This window comes from Lycium ferocissimum, chromosome 12 (assembly GCF_029784015.1).
Source record: "Lycium ferocissimum isolate CSIRO_LF1 chromosome 12, AGI_CSIRO_Lferr_CH_V1, whole genome shotgun sequence".
Classification (NCBI taxonomy): domain Eukaryota; kingdom Viridiplantae; phylum Streptophyta; class Magnoliopsida; order Solanales; family Solanaceae; genus Lycium; species Lycium ferocissimum.
Window position 1 is genome coordinate 51,776,286 of NC_081353.1, and position 12,993 is coordinate 51,789,278.

Consider the following 12,993-nt stretch of genomic DNA (forward strand, 5'->3'; position numbering starts at 1 on the left):
AAAAAAAATCACCGAATTTCGATGTCGTATGAGGGAGTTATGCAATTTTAGTGTTGGAGAGGATTGTTGGTGCTAGTCTTTAGTGGAGTCCGCACCTGCGACCCTGTAGGTGCGAAAAATGGTCCACAGGTGCAGAAAGGACACAAGGTAGGCCGCTGGTGCGACCTTTTGGCCGCAGAAGTGAAAATCACTGAGTACTTAAAATTTAGACTTCGTCTATTTAGTATTTTGATATCTTGAGTTCTAGAGCTCCATGTAAGGTGATTTTCACGGCGTTGTTCTCGTCTCAACAAGGGGGTAAGTATCTAACCTTTATTTTGATGGTTTCCCATGGTTATTTCAGTTAGGTATCGTTTTTGTCCTTGTTTGGGTTGTAGAAGTTGGGGTTTTGAGCCCTAAGGATAAGAGAATAAAAAATCTCGATTTGGGGATCGATTCATGTATGGAATTGGGTGATTTTGTGGATCTAGACTATATAAGTTAGGTAAAACAGTTTTCAAATAAAATTCCAGTTTTTTCCTTAGGGGCTAGGGGTTACCTTTTTGGGTTTCGAACTAAAGTATAGCAATATGGGTATCATTAGACTCGTTTAACCTCGCGGAGTACTATTTTGCCTAGATTGAACCCAATTTTTTTACAAAATTATAGTTTTGACCTTTGACGTTGGAGATTGGCTTTCTAGGTGACTATTTGGACCCAAATTATTATAATAGCAATATGGGTGTCTATGAACTTGTATACTTACGTAGATTACGTATTTGAATAGTTTGGCATCGTTTGGAGGCTTTGAAGAAGGGCAAGGTCATGTGGTGATCATTTGAGCTTTGGACTTCAGATCAGGCAAGTCGAGACCTTTCTTGACCTTATTTAAAGCGTCGTTCTTGTTTAAAATGTAATAAATAAGAGGGAGTAATAGGGTAACTAAGGGGGTCCCGATACGTGTGAGGTGACGAGCACTTGTATCGGGTACTGGTGCCATGTTATGGATATTTGCGTATATTTATATTGTATAGTCTGGTCTAAATGTCATGCTTTAGGTATTAGCTGATAGCATAGATTGACTTGTGTTTAGTGATTGGGACATGAGATCCCTTGCTTATTGTTTCTATGCTTCTTACCTGTCTTACTTGTGATTATTTGTTCTCGTCACTCCGAAATACTCGTTTAAAAGTGGAAAAGAGCTAAATATTGAGTTTTTATTTCTTAGTTTGATTGCTTATTGTTACGCATGTCATATTCATACTTTATGTGGTATCTCATGAATATTTGAGGATACATATGTAAGGTCCGAGGGGAAATGGTTCCGAACGGAGAGATGCTGATGCTATGAGCCAAATTGGCTAGTGATAGGTAATGTGAGCCTACGGGATGAGTATGATGATTTGGAAGCCTAAAGAGGCTAAGAACCCAAAGGGAAAGATTCCCGGTGGTATATGGACCTCGCGACCCCCATAGGTCACGATTCGTAGTATTTGAACATGTGTGTACCGCTGCGGAAAGGCCTTGCATTGCATAGCATTTCATATCATATCATCTCATTGGTTCATTATTTGGATGACGTGCTTAAACTGTTGATTGAATTGTATTCACTTGCTTATTTGGCTACTTAGACAGACTTGAGGACTTAGATGGTTCTTACCTAGGCTTATAACCGGTGATTATTATTATGATGGACTAACAACGGTTAAGTGTGGAAGTAGTATTCGAAGACCAACCCTCGTCTCCAATTTATTTTAGGGTCAGTCGACGATGTTACTGAGTTCACGTTGATTTCCCGTACTTACTCAACGTTTGCTGCACATTTTTTTGGTGTAGGAAGTCTGTCCCTAGCACTAATGTAGCTCGAGGCTTTGTCGATCGTTGAGGAGCCTGTCTTGGAGGATTCGAGTTGAGTTGCTAGCTGATCCATGGCACCAGATTCTCTTTCTCTTTTACATTATTTTGTCTTATCTTCTATTCAGACAGTGTATTCAGACGATATTCTAGACTTGTTTTTGCTATCCTAGTAGTTCTTGTACTTGTGACACCAGGTTTTGGGTGGTTGTACTTATTCCGCATAATTATGAATGTGAGACTTAGTTTATGACTCTTATAATGACTTTATTTGTTTCTTTCCGCATAATATACTTGTTATAATTGGCTTAATCCGTTATGGATGGCTAACCTGCCAGGTAGGGATGGGTGCCTTCACGGCTTTGAAATTTGAGTCGTGACAAGTCCCCTCCTAGTTGACCTCAACTTGGAGCTGAATTTGACTAATGTTTTTATCTAACCCAATGCTTCTAAAAAAGCTGGAAATAAGTACAATGCAATAACATTCCTAATACAAAATGTGTAGACTTGAAGATCGTAAAACATAAGACTATGAAGCACATTCTTCAATCTGGTCCTTTGTATCAAGCAAAGACTTTAGTAGCTAATCAGAAGTCTCTTAAATATGCTCTGGCTTATTTGCTTGATTTCTGTTTTTCTCTCAATGTAAGCGCGTAAGATTTTTTAGTATATGACTTACATACATATAGCAACTTGTGGGTAGTAAACGGATTGGTCACAAACACCTTCTTGGATAAGGACTTTAAGGAGAGATAATGTTTGAGATGGAGGCGATTTCTTTGCTATGACACGACTTCAAATATGTTTGATGGAAGTCCAAAGTTTTTATCTCAAATAAGTCTTCCAAGGAATACTAGATCTTGTCGATTATTTCAATGATACCTCTTTATTCCAAGATTCCCGCCATATCTGAATTCTAGGATGGAACATAAAACTGCTTACCTGGTTCATTTAGTATAGCCTACTTGTTTCATATTATGCATTTAGTCTCGCCCACTCATTTTGCCTGAATCATTTTGTCAATCATCAAAACGTACAAGGTCCAACACAAACGAATTACAATAAAAATTAATATTGAGCTACACTACCACTACAACTCCATTAATGACTCCCAATCTCCAATCGTGTAGAATTAGAATCAGAAAGCGAAGAATGAGGGAATGAGAAAGAAGAGACATTTTGGGAGAGAAATGAGAGGGAAAATGAAGGGCAACTTACATAAATAGCTATAGTTTCTAGGCTTCTTATCAACCGTAGCTGCTATTTTCTTAATTACAATTCGTAGATACTTTTTAGCTATTTCACGTGTATTTGGGTATATTCAAATACACAGTTTCAAAATACAGTCAGCTAACTACAGCTATGTTTTACTTGTTTCGCGTGTATTCAGCTGTATTCAAATATATAGTTTCTCCTTCGGAATACATAAATACAAGCGAATATTATTAAAAAAAATACACTGTATTTATACTAAAAAATAAGAATACAGTCAAATCCGGTCAAATCTTCAGGAAAAATATAAAATACACTGTATTTAAAAATATAAAATACAATCAAATCCGATCGGATCTCCGACGAAATACAAACTACACTATATTTACACTAAAAAAAATGGAGAATACACTCAAATAGCAAGAAGCAATGCCCTCCAATGGATAGCTCTCTCCTCAATGAAGCCTTGGCGTCCAAGTCTTACAATAAGATTGCTGATATGTCTGACAACCTCATGCTTCAGGCAATTTCTCTCAATTTATTGCCGCTTTAGTATTACATCCTTTCAGTCGATTTAAAACAAAACGTAATGTTTTTATTTGCTTTATTCATATTCACAGGGTGCCGCTGAAGGGCATCGATTTCAAGACGAATGGTCGTACACGATTCACCTTCTAGGCCATATTTTCCATCGGCCATGGCCATTTTCCGATGAGCATAGGAGTGGACAGAGGGGAGAGGAAGACGAGGGTTTTCGTTCCTTTTGAAATTTGAAGCAAATGAATTTGAGCTTTTGGATGCGTGTATACAATATAGCTACGAGGGGTAACTAGAATACACAATATAGCAACGGATTGTAATTTATTTAAAGTATAGTTATTATACTTAAATACTACTATTAGGGGTGTACTTGGACCAGGTTGGTTCAGATTTTTTAAAGACTAAACTAAACCAATTGCATCGGGTTTTTACATCTATAAATCAAACCAAACTAAAAAAAGTCGGGTTTTTCAACCTCGGGTTTTCTCAGTTTTTTCGGGTTGCTCGGGTTTTTCGGATTTTTCCCGGTAAAATCTTCATACAAAACATATAATTTGTAGTTCAAATATTTCTTTAGTCCTAGTAAGATACGACTATCTAATTAAGATATTTATTAAGAAAATAACACAAAACGTGAGATGAGAGATGACATTGTACTAAAATATTCAACGAAAAAAATTAATGAAATTACATAAAATAAAATGATCATAATCTAAAAGTACTAAGTCATGCTACAATAAATACGGCTAATTATAAGGCATGTAGAAAATGTTCATAATCTCAAAGTAGTAATTCATGCTAAAATAAAATAAGTACAGCTAATAAATATTAATTACATGACTAGATATTAAAGAAAAAAATAAAACTAAGTTATTATTTTTACTTTCTAAACTAGTATAAAACTAAAGAATAGATATTAACATTATTGTCACTCTCAGTGTTAGATATGAATTACTTTTGCTAGCATTAGTATTGATTTGATTTTTGTTGAGTTTTATTTGAGTTACTTATATCATCGGGTTATAAAACTTATTGGACCATTCAAATTTCAAGTTTGAAATAATATGTTACAAGATAAAAAACTATGAAGAAGTTAAAGAAACATTTATAAATTACATTATAAATAAATATTTTTATGTATAAAATATGTTTGAAATTTAATAAATGTAATGTCGGGTTGGTTTGATTCGGTTTGATTTTTTTTAGTTAAAACTAAACCAATCCAATATTTTTCGGATTTTTCTTTTTAAAATCAAATTAAGTCAAACCAAATCACTAGTCGGATTTGTACGCCCCTAACTACTATATGTTAGCTACAAGCCTACACCATGTAAAAATTCCGAAAATGAATTACCGGCCCAAAACCGAATCTCCAAGCCCAGTCCAAGTTTGTTATAACCAGGTGGCCGTTAACTAACAGATTAATCTGAGCCGCTCCTTTATTTAATCTCTAACTGATCTGACTCGTCTACTGAGTTATTAAAAAAAATTGAGATTTTAATTTCGTTTCAGATCTTAAATCTGTAATTACATGAACTCGTAAGAAAAGTAACCATTATGGTAGAAAATTCTGTACATTTTGTCGAGTGTTTGGTTATTATTTTCAATTTCAGCATAGTTACAACTTTACATGTACAACTCATACCGTAATCTCTGTGTTATCAATATCCTCATTTCATGGATAAAATATTATGCCTTAGGGTTTCTAATAGTCAAAAAAGCACTGAGTTTTAAAAGTTTAAGGAGTCGTTTTTGTTTATGGAATAAGATGGGATATATATCCAGGATTAGGTTTGAGACAATATTTATATTCTGTTTGGTTGAAGCTTGAAGGTATAAATTTATCCCTGCCAAACGGAGTATCAATATTGTCCCAAACTTAATCCTGGATATCCCATCTTGTCCTATCAAACTAGGTACTCCCTCTATCCCAATTTCGGATTTCAAGAGTCAAACCTGTTAATTTGACATATAATCTGTAAGTTTTTAAAAATAAAATTTACATATTTGGAAATTACGTAGAAAGTACTATGAGTCACAATGCTTGAAAATTCAAAATATTTAAAAGGAATATGAAAAAATTATGGTTAAAGAAAAACTAGTTTGAATCTAAATTTCTAAAAGTTGCCACAAAAATTGAGATGGAGGGAGTATTATTTTATCCCACCTCCCATGTGGGATAAATTAATCCAGGGATTATAATTCCAGGACTATAATCCCGGGATAACTTAGTCCACGAACCAAACGACTACTATTTTTTTTATTTTTTTTGGAAATCCAAGGGAAACCCGCAGCCGCTACCCTTCGGGTGCGCACTGGGTAACCTGCTCATTGTGAATAGCTCGCAAACCACATAGGAGATGTAAACCGCACTAGTTAAGCCTGGTGCGGCGAGGTCTGACTGAGAAAGGCTACTGGTGAGGGGAATCAATCCCAGGTCCCCATGTGGAAACCACTCACCCAGCTAACTCAGCCAACCCTTGTGGGTAACGACCCCTAAGTTATATATATTGGTAGTTTAAGAAATTTTTACACTATCAGGTCACTCAAAGTATTTAGAGATAAGCATCTTTAAAATAAGGAATTTATACTCTTAAAAAAAAGAAAAAATAAATTACCTTCTATAACAGGTAAAATAACCTGGCGGTGTAAAAAATTCTTATATTGATAATGTATATAAGTACCGATGTTTTTAATAAGTGGAATCGAAAGCACATATGGACAATACGAACTCGTGATTAAGCCCCCAAGCATATGGCCACTTTTGTTGACTATTAGGATGTTAAATTTTTGTGGAAATTTGACTTCAAATGCCCCATTCTCTTATTTAAACTTCACTTGATACTTGGGTCCTTGTCCGAATCTTTTTAATTTTTATGTGATACTTCGCGAAGGATGATTGATGTAGGCTATGCATCCACCAAATAGTATATGAGGGATCTGATTATCGATCAGTTCCCTTATGCATTGCAGTAAGTAAATAGACACGATATTACCGTGAAAAATTCTTTGCTCAAGAGATTAAAAACATTACTAAAAAACTGCCAAAATTCGAGGGACAAAAAACCGACGGACTGCGTCGCTTTGAAAAACCGACGTAGTGCGTCGGTTTTGTGTATTTCTAATTTTTTTAATTAAAAAACCAACGAACAACGTCGGTTTTTTTCACGGAATTTTGAAATTATATTTCCGCCAATTTTTTTTTACAAAAACCGACGTCCCAAGTCTGTTTTACTAAAAAAAATTAAAATTAATTAATTAAAAATCGACGGACAATGTCGATTTTAGTTTCAAAAGTATATTAAATAATTTATAATTCATTTTGTTTTTTAAAATATTAATAAACGAATTGTTTTTTTAAATAAACCGACAGACTATGTCGGTTTTCAATTTTTTTTTTTTGGTGAAAGGCAGGTCAACAATTTAAAAAAAAACCGACAGACCGCGTCGGTTTGTTCGTCGATTTTTTTTTTTTTTTTAAATATGACCCAAACGGGTTTGGCATATCATTTCTCATCATCCCCAAAAAAAATACTCACTTCCTTGTTAAATGAAAAAACCTAATTCGCCGCCCACCCCTGCCACTTGCTAGCCGCCACCCACCCTCCCCCACCTGCGCATCCCACCCCTGCCTACCCCAGCCCCATTTTTAACTTGTAAATTGAGGTTAGTTTCTTTTAAATTTGGGCTTTTTAAATTCTTTCAATTTTAGTTTTATTTGTAGATTTTAGGACTAATGTTGGTCTATTTAGCTTTGTTAAACAACATTTGTAATGTTATTAATGTTGAATTTGTGAAAAAATCTAAACTTTATTTGACTAGTTTACTTTTTTTTTTTTTTTTTGCTTGAGATTGTGCTATATTTTATTTTCATTGTCAATGTATTTGTGTTAGCTTAGTTATCATTGTTTGTAATATTATTGATGTTGAATTTGTGCAAAAATGTATACTTTATTTGACTATTTTTTTTTTTGTTGGGATTGTGCTTTTTGTTAGAATCCATAAGTTAGTAGAACTGTTATTGAGCATTGAAAATTAGAATTGGTTGAGATTGTATTTTTCAAAGATAGAATTGTTAAGTTATAGTATTTCTATAACCTCAAAACTAAAATGTAGACTTTATTTGACTAGATTTACTTTTCACTTTTAGAATTGGTTGGGATTGTGCTTTTCAAAATTATATTAAAGTTAGAATTCATAAGTTATTAAAGTTAGAATTGTTATTGGGAATTCAAAGTTAGAATTGGTTGTGATTGTGCTTTTCAAAGTTAGAATTGTTAAGTTATAATATTTCTACAACCTCTAAACTAAAATGTAGACTTTATTTGACTAGATTTACTTTTCAATTTTTAGAATTAAAGTTAGAATCCATAAGTTATTAAAGCTAGAATTGTTATTGAGAATTCAAAGTTAGAATTGATTGGGATTGTGCTTCTCAGAATTATATTAAAGTTAAAATCCATAAGTTATTAAAGTTAGAATTGTTATTGAGAATTCAAAGTTAGAATTGATTGCTATTGTGCTTTCTTAAATTATTGATGTTGAATTTGTGAAAAAATGTAAATTTATTTGACTAGTTTACTTTTCATATATATATATATATATATATATATATATATATATATATACACACACACACATATATACATTGTCACACACACACAAAATTGGTTTGGATTGTGCTTTTTTATATTAAAGTTAGAATCCATAAGTTATTAAAGTTAGAATTGTTATTGAGAATTCAAAGTTAGAATTGGTTGTGATTGTGCTTTTCAAAGTTAGAATTGTTAAGTTATAATATTTCTATAACCTCTAAACTAAAATGTAGACTTTATTTGACTAGATTTACTTTTCAATTTTTAGAATTAAAGTTAGAATCCATAAGTTATTAAAGTTAGAATTGTTATTGAGAATTCAAAGTTCGAATTGGTTGGGATTGTGTTTTCTTAAGTTATATTTTAAGTTAGAATTCTTAAGTTATAATATATTTCTATAACCTCAATAATTTGTGGGTATATTTTTATAGATGGATCGTATGTGGATGTATATTATGAATAATAGTGATCGTGTGGGTGTACATGATGAATTTGTTGAAGGTGTTGACGGGTTTATCACACATGCAATGTCACTTCACCCTTTTCAAAATGAAGGGGTAAATAGGTGTCCTTGTTCTCATTGCCGGTGTAGGAAGTATTTGAAATCGGAAGCGGTTAGGGTTCATTTATATAGTCGTGGGTTTAAGGAGAAATATTATGTTTGGACTGATCATGGAGAGACTGATGGGGTCGATGGTATATTTTATAATATGGTTGTTGGTGAAAGTAGTGCATCGCAAGAATATAGTCATGTCTAATATGATAGAGTTAATGATGCTTTTGGCGTACAGTCTGGGTTTGAACCTGAGCAAAATTTTGAGCAACCTCCTAATGAAGAAGCAATGTGCTTCTATCAAGAATTAGAAGAGGCTAGTCGTCCACTTTGGGTAGAGTCGGCATTCTAAGTTGTCTGTTGCGTTAGAATGATTAATATCAAATCGTATTAATTTGCTTTGTAGCTGGTACGGACTCAATCATTAAGCTTGTGGGGGAACTAGTTAGTCCGGAATTCGACATAACTAAGAGTTACGATCAAGCAAAGAGATTGGTTTCCAAATTAAGATTGTGATATGATAGAATTCATTGTTGTCCAAACGGTTGTATGTTGTTTTATAAGGAAGATGCTGATTTAAATGAATGTAAATTATGTGGACATGCGCGTTATAGGCGGACACCTAGTGGGAGGATGGTTCCAATTAAGGCGATGCATTATTTACCTATTATACCTAGGTTAAAGAGGTTGTTTGCATCGTCGATTTCTACTCCTCACATGAGATGGCACAGCGAAAATTGAAGGACACTGATGGATATAAATTATTCATGTAATTTTGTATGTAAAAAATAAGATTTATAAATAAAACATGAATAATACTATCATATTCCCGCATATCTTCTAACAAATCTTGCAGGAAAAAGAATACAAGAGAAATAAAGAGAAGGAACAAATTGCCAGAAGAGAACCACTTATGCATCTACAACTCCATAGACACATCCGTGAAAATTTACAGTCACATCTATGGCATCCGCAGACGCGTCCGTCACCACAGTCGCATCTATGGCATCCACAGACGCGTCCGTCACCACAGTCGCATCTATGGCATCCACAGATGCGTCTATGGAGAAAAAGTCAGGCATCCATTTCTATAAGTAGCAAGCTACTCTGAAGACAAAGGGCATCCAATTTTTAGCAAGATACAAGAATTAGTCTTGGTCCATTTCTCTTCTTTTTGTCTTTGTAGGATAACATTTTCTATTTGTTTTTTAGTTTTTCTTACTCCATAATGGAGTAATTTCTTTCTATTGGGATAGTTTAGGAAGCTTGATATATTCATAATACTATCTCGGTTTTATATATGCTTGGCTTGAAACTTTTTATTTATATTTCAAACTGTGCTGGAATGATTATTTCAATTCATTATTATCATATCTACATTATTTATCTCTAAGTTATTCTTATATTAATTTTGTAATTCTCGCGGAGCAAAATTAATATATAATAACCAATGAGTAAAAGTAATTTTTAGTATTATTATTCCAAATCTTTATCTTATTTCTTCCAATCCTAATTCTTACGGAGGGATTGACTCAAATAAGTTTATTGATTTAAATGATCTTTATTTTATTTCTTTCAGTCCTAATTCTCATGGAGGATTGACTCAAATAACTTTATTGATTTAAAGGCTAATCGCAAGAGGTCTTTACTCCTGTAGCACAATTCAAGCAAGAAAATAATTCGGTTTAATCGTCACTAGTTTTAAAGCAATTAATTGACATAACCTCATGGAGTGCTAATTAATTATTTATTTCTTAGTGTGAAAATATAATTGTATCAGCAATAAGCAATTATTCCTTAGAGAAATGCATGTAGAAACTGAGATTTTATCTCAAAAATATATCAAGTGAATTCAGCAGTTCCCAACTCTTTTTATATATAACTTTTTCGGAAGTGATTTTTTTTTAATTTAAGTAATTTTAATTTCAAAAACACACCTTTCATCAATTTGATTCTCTCAAATAGTAAAAAAGATAATACAAAACCGTAGCATAGGTGGTTCCAATCTCTGTGGGATGATATCTTAAACTTTACTATAATTTGACAGAGTACGAGCAGAAAAATCTATACACATTGGCCTTGTCAGACACCTGGTATTATGTGTCATCCATCGGATGGAGAAGCGTGGAAACATTTTGATAGAACTTATCCTGATTTTTCCAATAGGCAATGATAGGGTTGCTGTGAACTTTGAGAAGAAGGGGAGTGCAAGGTTGTTTGATTGGTTTTCGAGGGCTAGAAAGTATATGAGGAAGCCCTAATGGCTAACCCACGGACAGTGGGAGCAACTTAAGGCATATTGATGAACTCCTGAGTTTATCGCCAAGTCTGAGCAGGCAAAGGCTGCCCGTGCGGGGAGACTTCTTTAAATTTGTTATGAGCTAGGAGATGTCACTATTTATCAACCATATTGATGGCACCCTTTTACTCTCCCCATCCTGTAGGCGATATCACTGATTTGCTTTGGGAACCCACGTAAGTTTGGGTCCTTTGTAGTTGTAAAAAGGATGAATCAGAGTTCTTTTAGCCCATAGAGGCAGCACATTTCTTTTCCTTTTCTGAGGTCCTTTCTTTTGAGGACCTGTTCCTTCAATTTTCTTGTGACAACCTCTCTTCTGAGATCCATTCTATCTCCCTTTTTGATAAAATTCTTATTCCTCTAAAAGGACTCAATCCTTGCTTTGCATACCTCCTTGTAATGACCTGCTTGTCCACAATGAGAGGACAAACAATTTTCAGTTATGGAAACATACTTGCTATGTGGGTTGTAGGGCATTTTCTCTTTCTCAAAACCAAATCCTTCTCTACCATCTCCCTTACTCTTGTACATGGAAATGAACACATCAGAGGACCAGGTCCACTTGAGAGCTTTGTCAAGATCAAACTTGACCCTCTTCAGCTCTTCTTTCAGTTGCTCATTTTTCTCCATCTCCATAATGAGACTTAATTTCACATTCTTGAGTTATTTTCAAGCTTCTCTTAAGCCTTACTGGCTTGGCTTTTTCCTTTAGAGAAAGTCTTCATACCTCTTCTCATTTGACTTTCCAGCACAATGTTTAGTTGGTTAGTCTCATTAATTTGTTTTCATATCCCCAATGGAAACTAATAGGCCATTTTTTTCTTTTTCCACCTCCTCAATCTCATCATTTAGCTCATTTTTTTCGGAAACAAGAGCATGATATGCACCAACTAACATGCACGATAGTGATATGAGTTTACTCGAGAGTATGCTTTCAAATTTTCTTGACATCATGAAAGTTTACCTCTCCATTCTCATCATTATCGTTTATTTATGATTCAGGAATGAGTGCAAAGATTGACTCATATTCAAAGGCTTCATTATGGCCACCATTGATGTAGTCCCTTTGTCATCTCCATCTTCATATTCACTAGAGGAGTTCCCCCATGCAGCAAGCGCTTGCTTCACTATCTCATCAGGCGACTTAAACTTTCTTTTGAACTTTCTAAGAACACAGTTCCTCCTCGCGATTACTGTCATATTGTCTGCTTGTTTCGAGGGCACTCTTTAATGAAGTGACCGAGGTGTTCCACACTTGTGGTAGCAATTGTTATTTCCCTTGAAGTTTTTGCTAGAACTTCCTGGCTTGAGGATTCCGCCATTTTTCCAAATCATTTTATGAAATCTATGCGTGAGATAAGCCATTTCGGACTTCTCATCGTTCGAGTCCCCTCTTGTAGCTTTGAGAACCAAGCTCCTTTCTTTCTTGTCTTCATTTTTTTCCACCTTCTTCAAAGTCATCTTCATCTCATAAGTCTTGAGATTTCCAATGAGTTCATCAATCGTCAGCTTGCTCAGATCCTTGGCTTCATAGATAGCATTTACCTTGCTGTCCCAAGAGTCAGGTAAAACACCAAGCAACTTCCTCACCAGTTTGGTTGTTGTGATGACCTCTCCTAGAGAGTTGAGCTCATTGATTATAGAGGTGAATCTAGTGTGTATATCATAGATAGATTCATCCTCTTTAATTTTGAACAGCTCGTACTCTGTGGTGAGAATGTTGATCTTGGAGTTCTCCACCTGCGTTGTTCCTTCATGACCAGTTTGGAGGGCTTCCCAAATCTCCTTAGCAGTTGTACAAGATGAGACACGATTGTACTCATCAGGTCCTATTCCATGCACAAGGATCTTCTTGGCTTTGAATTTTTTTTCAACAGCATTCATGTCTGCAACATTGTACTCTCTCCTTGTTTTTGGAGTGGTTGTCAGACCAGTTTCATATTTGTTTACAGGAACATAAG